This window comes from Mus musculus, chromosome 3 (assembly GCF_000001635.26).
Source record: "Mus musculus strain C57BL/6J chromosome 3, GRCm38.p6 C57BL/6J".
Lineage (NCBI taxonomy): Eukaryota > Metazoa > Chordata > Mammalia > Rodentia > Muridae > Mus > Mus musculus.
The window spans coordinates 38,272,330-38,290,413 of NC_000069.6; positions in this window are offsets into that span (position 1 = coordinate 38,272,330).

The window sequence follows — 18,084 nt, forward strand, 5'->3', positions numbered from 1 at the left end:
TGATGGGGATACATGATGTTATGTGCTCTCCAAAGCAGACTGTGGCTGCAGTAGTGGTGGAAAGTTTGAAAGAGCACAGCTCCCTACATGGGTTCAGGGGTGTCACCCAGAGACCATTAGCTCATTTGGGTCTTGAAAGACCCCAGCTGAACTCCCACCTAGGAGCCTGAGATAATCTGATGCTTCCCAACTTGTTGGTCAGAAAAGTCCATAAAGTACTTCCTTGCTCCACCTATGACCTCTTTCAGGAAGCAGGTCAGACTTTAGGCCTGAGACATGGTCCCTGTAACATTGTCCCTGAACATGCCATGCTAAAGGGGAAAGAAAGGTAGGGAGGGGGAGAGAATGGTTACTGTCTGCTGCTCATACAGCCCATTCCCCAACCTTTAGTGGGACATGAAATCCCACAGCCTAGTGCACTCATCACAGTTTGGAAAGAGGCCCACCTAGACATGAAAATATCTTAGAATTCTCAGACTTGGGAGTAAAATTTGTGGTCTTTGAGGCTGCTTGAGGGTGACCAAAAAAAAAATATATATGAATACAGCTGGTGAATATGCAGACAGGTTGTAAGTTTAGTGATACAGCATGGGATGAGAAGCAAAAACAAGCCCCATGAAGGCAAGGTTTAACAAGGGAAAAACCGACTTTTTCTGCATAAACCTAATTGTGATGATTTTGCGGCTTACTTGCTTCAGCCCCTGATGCTTGCCTTGAAAACCTCACATTGTGTCTTAGAGACTGAAATACCTGTGCATCCCCCTATGGATGCTTGCAGCTAGCTAATGCGAGAATGACAAGACACAGAACTGGTCCTGACCAGCTAGGCTCTGAGTTGAAGGGACACTTTCCTCACTAGCAGAAACAAACCCAAGGAAGCCCTGCTGTGCCTGCCTGGAGAGCCCAGTTGCATCAATGTAATGCAGATGGCATCAGCCACCTTTCTTCATCATCCTAACAGATGCCTGAGACAGTCAAAGGACCAAAGATTAATTTGGGATCATGGTATAGAGGCTTCTGTTTGGTCCATGATCATTTACTAGGTTGTCTGAGTGGAGGAATCCTACCCACTTGATGATTGCCAGGAACCAGAGAGAAAGACACCGGAAAGAAGGCACTGGGACAAAAGAGGTCATTCCAGGAACAATCCCAGTGACCTACCTCCTACCTCCAGCCTCTCTACCAACCGCCTATCCAGTTATGAATCAACATCTACTAATGAATCAGGAGCTCGTCAAAGCCTATTGCTTCCCACAGGACAAGACCTGATGGAGAAATGCTGACAACATCGCTGAGTCAGGGCTCTGCTGCTAACCTACAGTGCCAATGTCCTCCTGTTTATGCCACACTAGCCAGCACATTCTGTGAATTGCAACCCAAAGCATCCATTCTGCTGAGCAAGTACTGCGTTATTTCCTTGTTCTATTGCTGTAGCAAAAAGCCTGGTTGAAGGATCTTAAGGGACAGAGGGCTGACTTTAGGCCATAGCCGAGGAAAGGCATGGTGGCAGGATCCTGAGGGAGTTGCTCACACTGTGTGCATGAGCATCAGGAAGGATGAGGAAAGCTGGTCCTCAGCCCTTCTCCATCTCAGACTCCAGCCCATGGGAGTGTGCTACTTATAATTAAGATGGATCTTCCTGTCTGAATAAACCTAATTTAGATGAACCTTCCCTGGCATGCCTAGAGGTGATTCTAGATTCTAGAGTCTAGAACCTATCAACTTGACAGCATGAACCATCACACACATCAAATGTGTTTGATTAGAATAAAACATAACATTCGCCAAAAACAAGGTTTTTTTTTTAATTAGGTATTTTCCTTATTTACATTTCCAATGCTATCCCAAAAGTCCCCCATACCTTCCCTCCTAATCCCCTCCCCCCCTCACTTTTTGGCCCTGGCGTTCCCCTGTACTGGGACATATAAAGTTTGCAAGTCTAATGGGCCTCTCTTTCCAGTGATGGCTGACTAGGCCATCTTTTGATACACATGCAGCTAGAGTCAAGAGCTCCAGGGTACTGGTTAGTTCATAACATTGTTCCACCCATAGGGTTGTAGATCCCTTTAGCTCCTTGGGTATTTTCTCTAGCTCCTCCATTGGGGGCCCTGTGATCCATCCAATAGCTGACTGTGAGCATCCACTTCTGTGTTTGCTAGGCCCCAGCATAGTCTCACAAGAGACAGCAATACCAGGGTCCTTTCAGCAAAATCTTGCTAGTGTATGCAATGGTGTCAGCATTTGGAGGCTGATTATGGGATAGATCCCTGGATATGGCAATCTCTAGATGGTCCAACCTTTTGTCTCAGCTCCAAACTTTGTCTCTGTAACTTCTTCCATGGGTGAAAAACAAGGGTCTTAAGTGTGATATTTAAAAAAATAAACTGTTTGTGTTTGTGTCACATCCTGTGTCTTTGTACAATGCATCAACCTTCCTGGTAACTGAAGCAAGCAGAAGAGGGGCCAGCTGTACCATTCATGGTTTTCTTCAAGAACATGGGCATATCGAGTGTGTCTTCCTACAGAGCATCCAGATTCAGCACTTCAGATGGGCTGGCCAATTTTCATGGCAAGCTGCATCTTTCTTTTCAGCATTCTGGAAATTCCATCAAAAGAGCACGTACTTTCCACTTTGAATGAAGAATGTGGACTTCAGTTAAAGTTATAAGTGTCTCACCTACAAAACCTGCCAGTCATGGTGAAGTGGGTATAACAATTGCCTTATGAACCCTGCGTTTTTACAAAAGAAAAATTTATTGAAATGACATGTGCCCAGCGAGGGGGAGGGGCTCCTTGGGACCAGTTTAGGAGAAACAGACTTCACTCTTTGTTGGCTGCCGAATGTCTCCGTATCTCATTGTTGGTTTTGAATACAACAGTGAAGCATAACAAACATTCTTTAGATACAAAAACCAAGGTTCACATCTTAATTCCAGCCCTGAAAACCCAAAGCCAACACTATCACACCCAAACCCTGAGCTATAGGAGAGGCAGCTGGACGGGCTTCTGGCAGTCTATTTTCTTTTTCCCATGCTCTGACCCATCAGGTTCAGCCAGGCTCCTGTAGGCTCTAGCCTGTTTTGTGACTGGTCTTTAAACTGCTTCCTTCTTCACCAGGTTTCCTGTGAGCTATCAAATGCTTCTAATTCCTTGGCCTCTGCGTTTCCTGCCAATTCCCAGGGGCTGTAGTGAACTCTCTCAGACCCCCCATCCTATTCAGTCCATTTGGTCTGTGCTCTGCAGCACATCCTGTTTCTAAGAACCTACACACATTGTTCCCAGCAAGAGGCAAGAGGAGCCTGGAGGAGCTTGCTCATCCTCTGAAGTACCCAAACCTCTGCTTCCTCCTCCTCCTCCTCTCCACTCTCTTCTCCCTTACCCTTCTCTTTGTATAATGTCTAGCACATTTAAAGGTGGCCTTGGCATTTTTCATCTTTCCTTTGTGATTCATTGTGAAAAACTGATAATCCGCTTAAACATTTCAAACTTTCTATTCTGTTCATTTGGAATGCTTATTTTTTTAAAAATTGGATTCCAGATGGAAAGCTTTCTGAAGGTGACTTGAATCATCCCCGTTTCCTGTTTGTTTTCCAGGGTACCCAAGGACTCATCAGACTCCCGCTTTCTCATATTTCACCACAATGCCATTTGAGGGCTGGTCTAGAACCTACCGTGCCTAGGTCAATCCCAGGGCCTGGCCCAGGAACCAAAGCACAGTAGATACCGAGTGATTCCATAGGGAAAGCAAGAAAAACGTATCTGGTTGATCTATTTCCCTTTATCATCAGAGAAGTCTATTCTGCAGAGACGAACATGGACTCTCACCATCCGCACCATCATAGCTACTGTTCAGATTGCTCCCCGTGTGATTCCCTAAACCACAAACACAGTTTACAGTGTGAGTTTACTGACCTCCAGTAGCATCTCGATGTGATCCCTGAACACCTTTATCCTCCTTTTACATTTGCTTCCTTGGCTCCACGGGAACAGAAATGAATGTCTTCATCCATTACCCATCGTGTTCTCACTTCCTGATTTGTATGACTCTCTTCTGACAGCCACTCCCTTTAATTTTGATCACTGCGATTACAGTAATCAAAGCACATTTCCTGATTCCAGTGATTAACTCTCACTTGGGACATTTTCTTTTTAGATTTGTTTTATTGTGTAAGAGAGTTTGCCTGCATGTTATCTGTGCACCATATGTGTGTGATAACTATAGAGGTCAGAAGGCAGTATCAGACTCTCTAGAGCTAGAGTTACAGATGATTGTGAGATGCCGTGCGGGTGCTGGGAATTGAACTCAGGTCCTCAGCAAGAGCAGCAAGTGCTCCTAATGGTGGCTCCCTCTCTCCCCTCCATTTCCCTGGTTTCTTGGAGCTTGGCCCATAGCAGGTCACAATCCAATGCAGTGCATGAGTTAATTAATTATATGCACTAACCTATAGCCAGGCCAGGCCCTATCTAGTTCTTTTCCAGCTATGATTGAGAGAGATTGCACTATACTGTATGTTATATGTGATACAGTCTAAAGGCCAACACTCAAGAAGGCATGTTAGGGTCTCATCCAAAACCTGCCTTTTAACCACCTTCCCAGGGTGATTTATGCACATAATAAAGACATTTAAATGTTGACTTAATCATGAGCTCTTTCAGGTAATATGACCAATATCTCTTTTAAGAAAATATTTTCTATGTCCATTTCCTGGAACAAATGTCTACATAGCCTGCATTGAACAGACCAGATCATTAGGAGTGAAACATAGCACTGGCTCAGGGCCAACCATGGAATCACATTGTAGATTCAGTTACTAGGAATCTACCACTGTTTGCAAAGCTGACCACCAGCTATGAGGAGGCAGATGAGTAATGGAGCAGGCCTGGAGGAAGGAAACTGGAATGGCAGAAAGCACAGGGTGGAATGGCTGCTTTCTCAAATGGCTTCCCATAATGATGTAGCAAATAAAGATAAGATTAATCAAAAATGGATCAAGTCCCCATTCAATGAATACAGTCACTCAAGAAATATGGCTGAACACCAAGTATGTGCCGTGGGGTGAGTCAAGCACCAGGCCTGCAGGAAGGGCAGTGACTAAAGTTTTCTTTTCAGTCAATTTACATTCTATTGGATGAGACATAAAATAAGTAAAAAGAGTAAAAAGTAACTTCCCATGTAAATGTTAAGAAGTGCCTAGATTCATTCTATACTTGGTGACCAGGAAAATCTGATGAGATCACATCTGAGCAAACATCTTAACTGACCAAGGGGAGTCGTGATCCCTGGCAGCTTCCTGGGGCATCAGGGTTTGGGGCAGAAAGCATAGTGTGTCCCAAGTTCAACAGCTGAGACACAAGGGAAGAGAGATAGCTGAGACACAGAGTCTAGGAGATTGAAGGTGAGAGGACGATGAACCACAAGCTTAGGACACTTTCAGGATTCTGGCTTACATGTGGGGCATGGGAAGTCATTATAAGACTTTATTCAAGGAGAAATGTGAGCTGACCCTTGTTTTCACATGACCCCTGTGACTACTCTGTCGGTGAAGACTGAAGAAGACCACAGTGAAGCCAGGATACTATGGAGGCAGCTATTGTAAACAGTTATCAGCTTGGACTGGGTAGTGAGTACAGGGAGCAAAAACGGGTCAGACTCTGGTGGACCACACTGGAGTGTGAACTGTAGGGTTGAGGGCTGCCCTGAGCAGTTACAGAAAATGGCCTTACTATTTCCTGAGGTGAGGGAGAGCTATTTAAGGGGAAAGGGGTCTCTACGACTGGACCCCAAGTGGTTATTATACATAATTTTATTGGCTCCGGTTCTCTTTTTTTTCTCAGCAGACAACACTCCAATGAGTCTACTGAAAAGTCTCCTGTCGATTTTTAGAAGAGTTCTTAAAACAAGAAAAATTCCACCCTCTGCACCAGCATGAGCTTCAACAGGAACCACGTAACCAAAACTGTAATGGTAACTCAGCTTCTTGCCAAGCTCTCACGAAGAGCCACTTACCTGTATGTATACCTTAGAGTTCAATACCACAAATCACTAATTTAAGGTAACCTTGGAAAGTTCAGAGAATTCCCTGATTTCCAACTATATAATCAGAATAATAATACAGAGGCTGAGGGTCTACACCTCAATGATACAAAGATGTATACAGCATCTTTGGGGCCCAGGGATAACTCCTCAGCTCTAAGTGATAATAACACATGCTGTGATCTGCCTGTCTCACAAGGTCATTGCAAGAATCAGATAAGACAATGTAGATGATGCCGTGCTACATGGTAGTCACAGCTCTGATCAACAGGAAGACAATATGTAAGATGCTTCAGAAAATCAGTGTTCAGCTTTATCTCCTGTCTCAGTTTGCTTTCTGTGGCTGTAATAAACGTCACGCTCAAAAGCAACCTGGGGAGAAAATGATTTATTTCAGCTTTCAGTCTATAATCCATTATGAAAGGAAATAAGGTCAAGAAGTCAAGGCAGGAGCCCGGAGGCAGGAACTAAAGCAGAGATCATGGAGGGACTTTACCTGCTGGCTTACTCAGACTGTTATCTGATGCATCCCAGGACCTGCCCAGGAGTGGTACTGCCCACAGTGTTGCATCAATTATTAATCAGGAAAGTGCCCCCACAGAGTTGCTTACAGACAGTCTAATGGAGGCATTTTCTCAATCGAGGTCCCCTCATCCCAGATGATCCTAGCTTGTGTCAAGCTGACAAAACTAACCAGCACACCTACTGAGACCATACTTAGACAGCTAGCAAGGGTTGCTGCCTGAACAAAAGACATTAATATGTCCTTAGCAGCAGAGTGGTTTGATAGTCAAGGATCTGTGGCATCCTGTTATCTTGCAATGCACACATCTGATTAGTGGCAAATGGCAAAAAGCATGTGTGGAGTGTCCGCTCACACGAACTAAAGCTTTAGTTGAATTATCCACAACATATATCAGCTATATTTTTTAAAAATTGTGATCTTGTGTGGACAAGTATGCGGAATGGACTTGAACAAAAAACAGAACAAAGTTGAGCCTGGTGGAGCAGGCCTGTTGTTCCAGGTGCAGGGGGAGGTGAGATAGGAGGACCCAGGTTCAATTCCCTGCTGCAACTTGTTTCAGAGCAACTGTTTATAACTCTACCCACCCAGAGATTCCAACACTCCTTTTCAGCACTCATGAGCACTATACCCTTGATGCACAAACACACCTGCAGGCAAAATACCCACACACCTAACATTTAGAAGTAAAACATCAATAAATAACAAGTAAAACTGGGGCTATGAATGGAGCTCAGTGGTACACTGTCCGCTCAACCTGCATAGAGCCTTGGATTTCACTCTAAATGCCATAAAGAAAGTAACCCCCACACAAGGAAAAGAGCTTTTTGACTTAGCCAAGGCTTTAATCTTGTAAATAGTCTTTTGCTCATTTTTAAAAAATAAAAAATTGCTGGGCAGTGGTGGCACACGCCTTGAATTCCAGCACTTGAGAGGCAGAGGCAGGCAGATTTCTGAGTTCGAGGCCAGCTTGATCTACAGAGTGAGTTCCAGGACAGCCAGAGTTATACAGAGAAACCCTGTCTTGAAACAAAACAAAACAAAACAACCAATAAAATAAAATTAAAAATCTGCATTGAATATTAGAAATACAGATTCCTGTGCATGTCGGGGGATTTGTGCATGTGCCCCCTGTCTTAGCCTCTTAACACATCTCCATAAGTCTGTCTTCATAGTGCTCCATATTCTGTTCCTGAAGCCAGAGGGAATCTCAAGTATGTCTTAAAATATAACAAGTCTCTCAGTGACACCCTCCCCCATCATTTCCATGCCCCACCCCACTTCCAGTTCTGGCCACTGCCTGTTAGGCTGTGCTTTCTCACTGCTGTGGGGCTGCTTCATATTCCTAGTGCCAGGGCACAGACTGGTTCCTTGGGTCTCCTATGTTCATGTCCTCTTCAGAGGGCACCACTCCCATTCCTGTGAGCAGCTGCGGTCTCCACTGTACCACAGGTGTCTCTTTCAAGACGTCAAGCCAACGCTGTTCTCCTGATCTTTGATGTGGTAAGACTGCAGCTGTTCACCCAACACAGCCCACAACCTGTCTGCTTCACACAGACAATAAAATACCAGCATTGACAAGCAACTTGTGATTTAGTTTATCTAACCTAAGAGCTGTGCCTATGCCAGAGACACACACCTGGGAGACCTTCAGGTTAATGGAAGTTACACAGGCTGTTGACATTTCTTTAAGGGGAAGATGGAATGAACCATGTCCTGTTGCAAGATTTCCCATCTTGACTCCAGCATCACAAGACACTCAAGCAAATTTTGCAGTCAAATCACGTTTTCATTCAATTCTGAACACTCTTAAGTGCCACTGTCAACTGCTCAAATGCCACCCATTTGCAGCTTCTGTGCATTTCACATGTTCCACAATCATGGTGGAATGTTGCAGATTATGTGAGAGTATAGATCATAGCCAATTAATGGAAGCTGTGCTGGGTGAATTGGGAAGAACATATCTTAGCATATCAAGAATTACAAATGCAAGTCGAGGCATTTGGAAGATTTGGTTATTAATATGTGTGATGTATAATATAGAAAAAATTTATCCTAACGACAGAAAATTTCAAGCATTCATTGTGAAAACTTTTAAACCCTGTGCCCAGCACCCATCGTTAGGATTTCTCTGCACTTGACTAGTGACATAACCAGCTGTTCTTTTGCCACCAAACTGCCAATTTGGCTCACTTGTTGTAGGGTTTGTGGTCTTTTCTTAAGGCAACATGACAGAGAGGCAACCATTTAGAAGAGGCACGTGTGATCTTCCAAAATACAACTGTTAGTTCCTAGTCTGAAGATTATATGTTCTCAGCACTTCATTTAGATACTTCGTCGGTCAGATCTCAGAATGAAAGCAAGCTATCTTTAAAGTTTGAGTAAGAACATACAATTAATTAGTAACTAAAGCAGACTTAGAGTCCCCATAGTGCTTTTACATACTATACTCTTACAGAGGGCAAAGACAGCCACATGCTGGTTGGAGGAGGAGGAATGGGGAGGAGGAAGAGGGGGAGGAAGAGAAAAAAGGAAGGAGGGAGATGGCAGAACAAAGGAGGAGAAGGAAGAAGAGGAAGAGAAAGGGGAGGAAGAAGAAAAGAGGGGGGTGAAGGGAGAGGAGAGAAAGGAGGAGGAGACTTGAGATGGAAATACCCTCATTAATGGAGGAACACACAGCTCAGTTAGCCATGTGGTTTCAGAAGGAGCCATAATCAGGGGAATTAAGAGCTAAGCATCTGTGGGAGCTGTCCCACTGTGTAACCCCCCAAAAAGTTCTCTGCTAAAAAGCCTAATTCAGGAAGATATCTTTTAAACAACCCCAGTTTCTGGAATTACAGAATGTCATGGAATGGAGAGTTAGAGGTTAACTCCAAGCTCTGGAAACGGGAAATCTGAGCTCGAGATAGAGAGCATCAGCTGCCTAACCCAGTTAGACAAGCTCACAGACTTTCACAGTGAACATGAGCACTCAGGGAACACGTGCTTGACTGACAGGCAGCCTCTCCAAGGAGAATGTGTTTCTAGAGGATGCTAAAATTAACCTTCACCTCACCAGCCATTGGTCTCCACTGTTTCAAGGAGCATGCTTATGGAAGACATACAACTCTACAGCCATGAATGCCTCGCAGCTTTCCACTCACCTCTTATGTTCCTGTATGTTGGCATTACCTATGAAAGGCAATTTTAAATCAGCACATCTTTTGAGTTTAAGAAACTATCAAACAAGAAATGAACGTTTTTCTTTTCTTTCCTTTTTAAGGCAGGGTGTCATGTAGCCCAGCCTAGCCTCAAACTAGCTAATAGTGGAGGATGACCTTGGACTTGTGATCTTCCTGCCTCTACCCCCAAGGCTGAGATGAGTGATTACTGACCTGCATTCCACCAAGTGAGACTCACCTAAGCTCTTGCTTGTCTTTTTTTTTTTTTTTCTTCCTGTATCCCTTAATTCTTGCTTCTCTGGGTACTGCTTCTCCAGCCTCATTTGAGTGTCTAGGATAGTTTGCCAGCAACCACTGAATGTGCAAAACAGAGCTAGTATGACCTTCTTGGGAAACATTTGACCTTCCACTTCTTGGACCTTACCTTAACCTAGGCCACATCTCTCCATTTTTCATAAGCCTCTGAGACGATTCTTCAGGTGACCAATATGTGAAAACTGCCCGTATGAAGCATGAAAAAGCCTGCCACTGGACAGAGGGTGTCAAGCGACCCATGAAAGTCTTTCTTCTCTTCAAGGAATTCTCTTTGCCCTTGGGAGAAACCAGATTTGGCCAGTTTGCTGGAGGAGACTGTAATGGGAACAAGGTACTAGAAGTGTAGGCACTTGGCAAATACTTGTAGTTTTGAATCCATATCTATACAGTAATTTTAATTACCTTGTTCTTAGGATTGTTCTTTAGGCTTGGTGCCAGAGGAGAACTTACACCAAATATTGTATGGCTTTCCATGGGCCTAGTTGGCAGAGGTAGCTATAGATACTGTACAAAGCCTTTTTTTCATAATCATAGTGTAACACATATTTTATTTACCTCATTCTGCTTATGTATAACCAATCATATTTTCTGAAAAACAAAACAAAAAACCAAAAACAAACCACAGTTCAATTGCTATGTGGGATACACGTAGCTATGTTTCCTCTTATTTTGACTTTTACAGAGAAGAGCATACCACATTAAAGTGGTTTCAGAACCATCAATAGAGTTGTCTGGCTTTTGATGAACACTGCCACAGACTCTCTACTGAGGTCCTCAGTGAGTCTCGAGAATGATTCTGTGGGGAAAGAAAGTTAGGGTTGGCACAGTGTCTTCATCCTGAGGGAAGGCAAGTGGATCTGCTTCTCTGGTGTTGGATGTAACTAGGGAAAGCCCGCTGCTTGCGGTGTGGTGTGTGAAGTGATGTTTTAAGTGTGGCGTGTGAGGTGATGTACCTGCTTCATTCACTCATCCATTCCTACAGTTTCCATCCAAAGATCTTTTGTGGAGGACTGACCTTGGAGATCCAACTTTTTCTTACATTAAAAATAATGCAATAATAATGACCCTCCACATCTTTGGCTAAATTTAAATAAAGTTGTACAGGTACTTAGTATCTAAAAGGCGTAGAGCTGAGTAAAAAGAGCTTTTTATTATATTGCAAAACCAGTACCATTTTATAATGTAAGTAGTGGACTCCTGTTCTCCAAAAGCAACCCTGGAAGGTGCTGGAATGGTTAACGTCTGTCCAGTGGAGTGGGTCACAATTTTCTGAGCGTTCCTGCTTGGTTTGAAGGTCCGTAAATGAGTTGTAGGTTGTCTAATCAGGCAAGGCCAAAAGCAACAAAGAAGCTATGTGGGTCACTAACCTCCAGGGAGAGTGCACAGGAAATGAGTGTGTTTAGCTTCAAAAAACGATAAGGAGAGGGCCATTCCCCCTCTCTGCGCTCCACTTCCTCATCTTCAAAGTGGTACTAATGACGACTGTGCGCAGAGGAGAAATCAAAGCCAACCCATGAGAGTCGGCCACACTCTAAGCACGAAGGCCTGGGTCGGCTGAATTTATCTCTCTGGCTCTCGGTTTCTTAATCTGTAAAGTCTGAATAAGACTAGGAAATACCGGACAGACTTGTGAAAATTCTTGGTGCGTGACACACCCTTGGCGGCCAGTGAGGGCTCACAGCAGTCTGGAATGCATAGGCTAGCTTTCTAGGGCTGACATAACAAAGTACCTATCACACTGGGGTGCTTAAACCACAGAGGTTCCCTGCTCTGTAATTCCAGAGACTGCAAGACTGCAACCAGGGCTCATGCTGAAGCCCATGGACAGGTTTTCCTTTCTCCTCAGCTTCTGCTGATGTGTTGGTAACCCTCAGCTTTCCTTACCCTGAAGCTCTGCAGGTCTAAGGTCGACCTCCCTGGACCTGTCCTCACGTAGTCACACTGAACTCAGCCCTTGTTTTAACTAACTCCAGTAGCAACAGCAGCAACCCTAACTGCAAATGTGATCACTTTTCCAGATTCTGGTTGTTGCAGCCTCCAGGTCCCAGACAGGGGAACAGGTGAGTGTGTGAGAAGTGTCCCTGTCTGCTTGCCTGATTTGCAGCAACAGTCATGTGTATTCATGAAATACAGATGTCACCATAAATGTACAAATGCTGCCTGTGGCATTCTGAAATTCTTCACATGAAGAGACCCTTCTAAGAAAAGTCACATCAACCAATACAGGCATGATTCAACCTGGTAGGGCAGGCCCTGGCAAGTATAGGCAAGAGGATTGGGAGCTCAAGGGCCAGCCTTGGCAACATAATATGTTAGAAACCAGCTTGGGCTATGTAAGATCCTGTCTCAAGACAAAAATCCTAATTCAGATGACTCCTTTAAAATAGGGTGCACTCAAATTGTGCTCTGCTTTGGAAACAGATTGGAAAATAAGAAAGTTGAATGTAAGGTGCCTTAGGGTTTTACAGCTGTAAACAGACACTATGACACAGGCAACTCTTACAAGGACATTTAATTGGGGGCTGTCTAACAGGTTCAGAGGTTCAGTCCATTATCATGGTGGGAGCATGGCAGCATCCAAGCAGGCCTGGTGCCAGCCTACACCATGAGAAGATGAGAGCTCTACATCTTTATCTGAAGACTGCTAGTGGAAGACTGACTTCCAGGCAACTAGGATGAAGGTGTTAAGCCCATATCCACAGTGACACACCTACTCCAAAGCCACACCTCCTAATAGTGCCACTCCCTGGACCAAGCATATACAACCATCACAAAAGGTAATGCTGATCTAGCCAAAGAGCAAGGGGGACCCTAATGTTTCGGACACTAGAGTTCTTTTATTACTTTATTTAAACGTGTGTGTGTGTGTGTGTGTGTGTGTGTGTGTGTGTATACATGCGTGTGTATGTGAGAGGGCCTAGTGTTGATGATGTCATTTTGCCTTAATCCACTGAGCTGCTTACAAGATGCTGAGGAGCAAACTGTTATGATTCTTCTCACAGACATACCCCTCCCTGGAATAATAATAATAATAATAATAATAAAAACCCTGTCCTCTTCTGCGTTTGCAGCTCATTACAAAAGGTAATGCTGCCAGGTCACATCAGTCAGTGTGATTCATCACCCTTACTTGAAGACATTCCACCTACTCATTCTTTCTGTACATTTTCTGCACCTATGCCACGTTTCCTTTAGACACCCATCTGTGGATGCCCGGATTGATGCTGTGTGTTGGCTGTTGGCTGCCATGAGTGCCGAGGGAGCTGAGCAGAGGTAGGTATTGTTTTCCCAACCTAACTACATACATCCTAGTGTACTATCAGAGGAGTGACTACTCTCCCACATGGTGGTTCTGTGTCTGTTCTTGAGGAAGCCTTCCCATTGCCATCTGTAATGGCGGTGTTAACCTCCCACCCAGAGTGGTGAAGACTCCTTCCTCTATTCCCTCACCTGCCTTAGCTGTGACGTTAGCGAGAGTGATACAGTCTCTCACTGTGGTTGTGACCTGAATTTCCATGATGATGATGATGATGATGATGACGACGACGACGACAACGACGATGACGATGAACATCTTTTATACTTGTTAACTATGGCATATTTTGTTTTGAGAAATATCTGTTTGGGCCATTTGCTCTAAATTTGAGTCTTTGATTTATTACTTGGATTTTTAAATAGATGTTTGACAGTTTCATATGTACGTATATTGGATTTTACTGTTTTACCCCATCTCTCTCCTCATACTAGTGCCTCTGTCTCTGAAACTGTCCCTCCCAGCAAACCTTCTTACTTTCAATATTGGTTTTATGTGTAACTCACTGAGTGTAATTAGAATTTATTTTCCCAACTCAGGAGTGGGGTTATTTGCTGGAGAATGACCAACTTATCAGAAAATGACACCCTTTCCCCTAACAGCCCTTCACTACCAATGGTCCCTCATGGGCCCCTCCCTGTTCATGATGAAATGCCGAGAGACCCATCTTGTGCAGGTATTGTGCAGGTAAACAGGAATGCAGTGAGTTCATGAGCAATGTCTGTCATATTCAGATGTCGTTTTTTGTGGCATGTCTCCTTACCCTCTGTTCAAACTGAGTGGTTGCTACTCCATCACATGGCTGCTCTATGTCTAGCCTTAAGAAAATGTCCTGCAGAAAGAAGCTTTTCTGATAAAAGTTGGCCCCAGCACTCTGGGTACAAACTATATACTATGGGTATAAACATGACTATTTAGAAGACAGTTTAACAACATGAGCACTTAGCAAAACAATAGTAATATGTTTTCTCCCTAAGGCTTATTATGCCTTTCCTAGGGGTGGGCTTTTGGTTTACAGATCCAAGCATCAATTTCTTGACATGGAGCAGATCTCAAGTACAATTATAAAACAGTTGGTTACCCCCACAACAACAATGCCATTACTGCACTGGAGGGCACAGCTTTCCCGGCATGTCATTATTGCAGCTCAAGTTAAATTAAATTTCTACCCAACATCCTGCATAGCTCCTGATTTACTAATTTTCAGATGAATGGCTTGTAAGAGTTCTTTACATGTTCTTCTGTTTCTACATTTATTCTTTTATTCATCTTGATACAACCACTTCCTTCTATTTATTGGTCAGCAGTCCACAAGGACTGGCTTTGGTGTCTCAGAAAGAATACTCACTTCTCTCCTGGAAACTAGAAGGGCAGAAGCCTAGAGAGACATTTGTTCCAAAGCTGGGACTGAAGAAGAAAAAAGAAACCTCTAATCTCTAAGTCTCAAATCTCTATCCAGTGAGTTTAAGTCAGCAAGAAGGGTTCAGAGAGACAATGGGGGAGGGGGATGCAAGGAGCTTGTGCATGGCAGGATTGATGTGTGGCATCAGAGGCATGCCTTCTTTTTCTGTTTTGGCCAGAACCTCACAATGGAGGTTTCTGCCCTCCAGTTGACTAAAAAAGAACCCAGGACAGTCTTTTCTTCAGTAGAAAGGGCTTGGAAAGGGCAGAGGGCCAAGTAAGAAAGGAGGCAGAGGGACACAATTCAGACTACCTGTGGTACATAGAGGCTGAGGTGGGGAGGCCACCTGAGCTCATAAATGTGACAGTAAAATGTCCTCATAAATGTCCAGTAACCAAAACAGGACCTGCCCCCTCCAAGCAAACAATAAACAACAGGATAGAGAACTCCCTTTGGGAGAAAAACCATTCATTTGGACAAAGCAACATCTCCTCTGAGCATAAATGTTTTCTGTCTATTTTTATCTACATTTTAAAATTAATATACAATTGCATTATAATAGAGAAGTGACTGTGTAATAACAGTCTGTCCACTGAAATGACGAAATACCATTTAGTGTGTGTTGTGGACAACTGTTTACTTTTGTGTTGTAGTCAACTGTTTACTTGACTTTGGGTCTAATTGACTCAGTAAGCTCAACCTCATTCAGGCTGAGATCAGTCAGGTGCAGTGGAGGAAACAGACTGTCAACTTCTTTCTGATTTTTCTACATCTTTTCCTGGAAGAACATTCAGCCAGATTCATACCATCATTTTACAACAGCAGGTTCATTTAAAAAAGACTCCCATAAGGAAACAAAAAAACTTATGCTCACCTTGGGGAAGCATTAAGCTCCATCTCCATCAGTTGCTCCAGCTGGCCTTCCTTACCCCAAAGACACCTGAAGTCTAGCAGAAGTCCAGACTTTCATCGAGATATCTGCAGATGCAGAGAGATCACAGGGCAAAAGGAAAACACAGAGGCTCGCCCTTCTCACTGTTTCTGCTAGAACCAGGATTTTTTTTTATTCTCGATCTTCCAGGACATTTTCTTTAGAACACAAAAAGACAGGTCATATCCTGTTCTCTCTGCTCTCCTATATGACTTCTTGATCTCAGTAGTCAAAGCTAAGTCCCACAACAATGATGAACTACATTAATGCCCCTCACTGAACCTCCAGTTACAGAAATGGCATAGCTCCGACATTTATAAACAGTGCATTTCCTATATTACTAGAAATGGTTATTTTTTTTTCTCCCAAGAATCATGTCTGATGTTTGGTTGTCCATAGTAATTATACTTGGGTGAAATGTTTGGGGTAAAGACGGAGACACAGAAAATCTTTGTTTACAATGACGTTTAGCTCTGTAGAAGGAACTGTCAGCTTTTCAGGTCGACCTTGCTGCTGTGACTCTATTCATTAACTTAAAATGCTGCTTCAGTGGGGATGGGCAGTAGCTAAGTAGGTGAAGTGTTTCCCTAGCATTCGTGGTGTTGAATCTCCATCACAGCATAAAACAGGCTCTTCGGCTTACAAGTGTAACCCCAGGATTCAGTAGGTAGAGGCAAGAGGACCAGAAGTTCAATATCATTCAGAGCTAAATAGCTAGAGGCTAGCCTGGGGTACATGAGGCCTAGAGAAGTGTTGTTGAACTGGGTACACAACCCATGGGGAAAGCAATGCAAACAGAAGGGGCTGATTGAGAACTTTAAGGAGCTCAACACGTTTCTTTTTCCAAAAGCATTCACTCAACAAACAGGAAATGAAAAACAAAACAAAAAACAAAACAAAACAAAAAATCAACTCATGCCCTTGTGGAATAAATGCCCAGACCAAGAGACAAAAATACAGCATAGCCAGCCCTGTTTAAAATCTCTGTAGTTAAAGTTGATTGGTTGTGTTCCTAAAAGTCATTAAAATAACTTCTAAATATAAATTGCCTTGGCACAGAAATACTTTCTTAGGTAAGTATTTATCATTTCTTCAGGGAAAAAAAATTTCTTGTTGACCAGTTGCACAGAAGTACTTTGCCTTGCCTTCTAAACGCAGAAAGAGGGGGAGGGGAGGGGGAGGTGGGAAGAGGAAGGATCATTTTCCCTCTGTGTGTGTAAGTAATGAGAGCAAAGGAAAGAATGCAGGCAGGGTCATTGAGTTCCTGAGTCTGTGATATTTACAGAGTCAAGGATTTCTGCTGGGTCTTTTGCTTGTCTCTGCAGGGAGAAAATCTGAGAGGCAAAGCTGAGACATAGGCTGCCTGGATCCTCACACAAGGTTGACTCACTGGCAGTGTAACGTGGTTCGTCTTTCATAGTTTTTTCTAAAAAAAAAAAAAAAAAAAAAAAAAAAGATGCTCTCAGTTATTCTATCCTCAGTGGTTTGCTTTGATCCATCCCACTTAAAGCCAGAGCCAGTCTCTTCTGCTGTGCTTCTGAGTGTGTGTGTGTGTGTGTGTGTGTGTGTGTGTGCATGCGTGTTTTCCAAATAAAGTAGACTTCATCTTTGAGTCCTTTCCCCAAAAGTGCAATCATACAGAGACAAAGCACATATACACACAAATGCACTCATACAAATACACACATATACACACATACATGCATCCACACACATACACACAAACTATACACACATGTACACATGCACTCATACACACAACTGTAAATGCACACATGTACACATACATACATATGCGCATATATATATACACATGCTCACCAAGAAGTCAACCCACAGTTCTTCCTCTGGAGGAGCTGCTGATTTCACTGACTGAAGAGGGAAGCCCTTCCCCGGTCCTAGGTTTGTGGTCTGCGTTTTTGGGGAGATCCTCCTTTTGTATTTGCCACAGATCAGCTCCTAAGCTCCTAGGCACAGAGCTTTTCATACAACCCGTTTTTAATTATTGTTAAAAATGTTTTGAAGACAAAGCTCCCCCGAAATAATTTCAGGGGTGTAGAGCAGAGTGCTGAGTTCCCATTGCTTGGCCCTTTGAAATTCCTCTCCCAGGGCAGTCATTGCCATTCATGGAGGCCACCATATGGGAGCAGCCCCTCCTGGATGCTGAGGATGGAGATGCCTCTTCTGCCCTCAGACCATCCATGTCATGCAGGACCTGCCCCCAGGCATGCAAGATATTAGGTGTGGTGGTTTAAATGGAAGTGGTCCCCATAGGTTCAGAGGGCATAGCCCTTGATAAGGTTTTGCAGCAAAAGGAAGAGTACCTTGGTAGGTTGGGACCAAGAAACACCACAAATGCACACCATGCAACAGGCCTACCAAGAGAGATTTATTTGGTGTGTTGG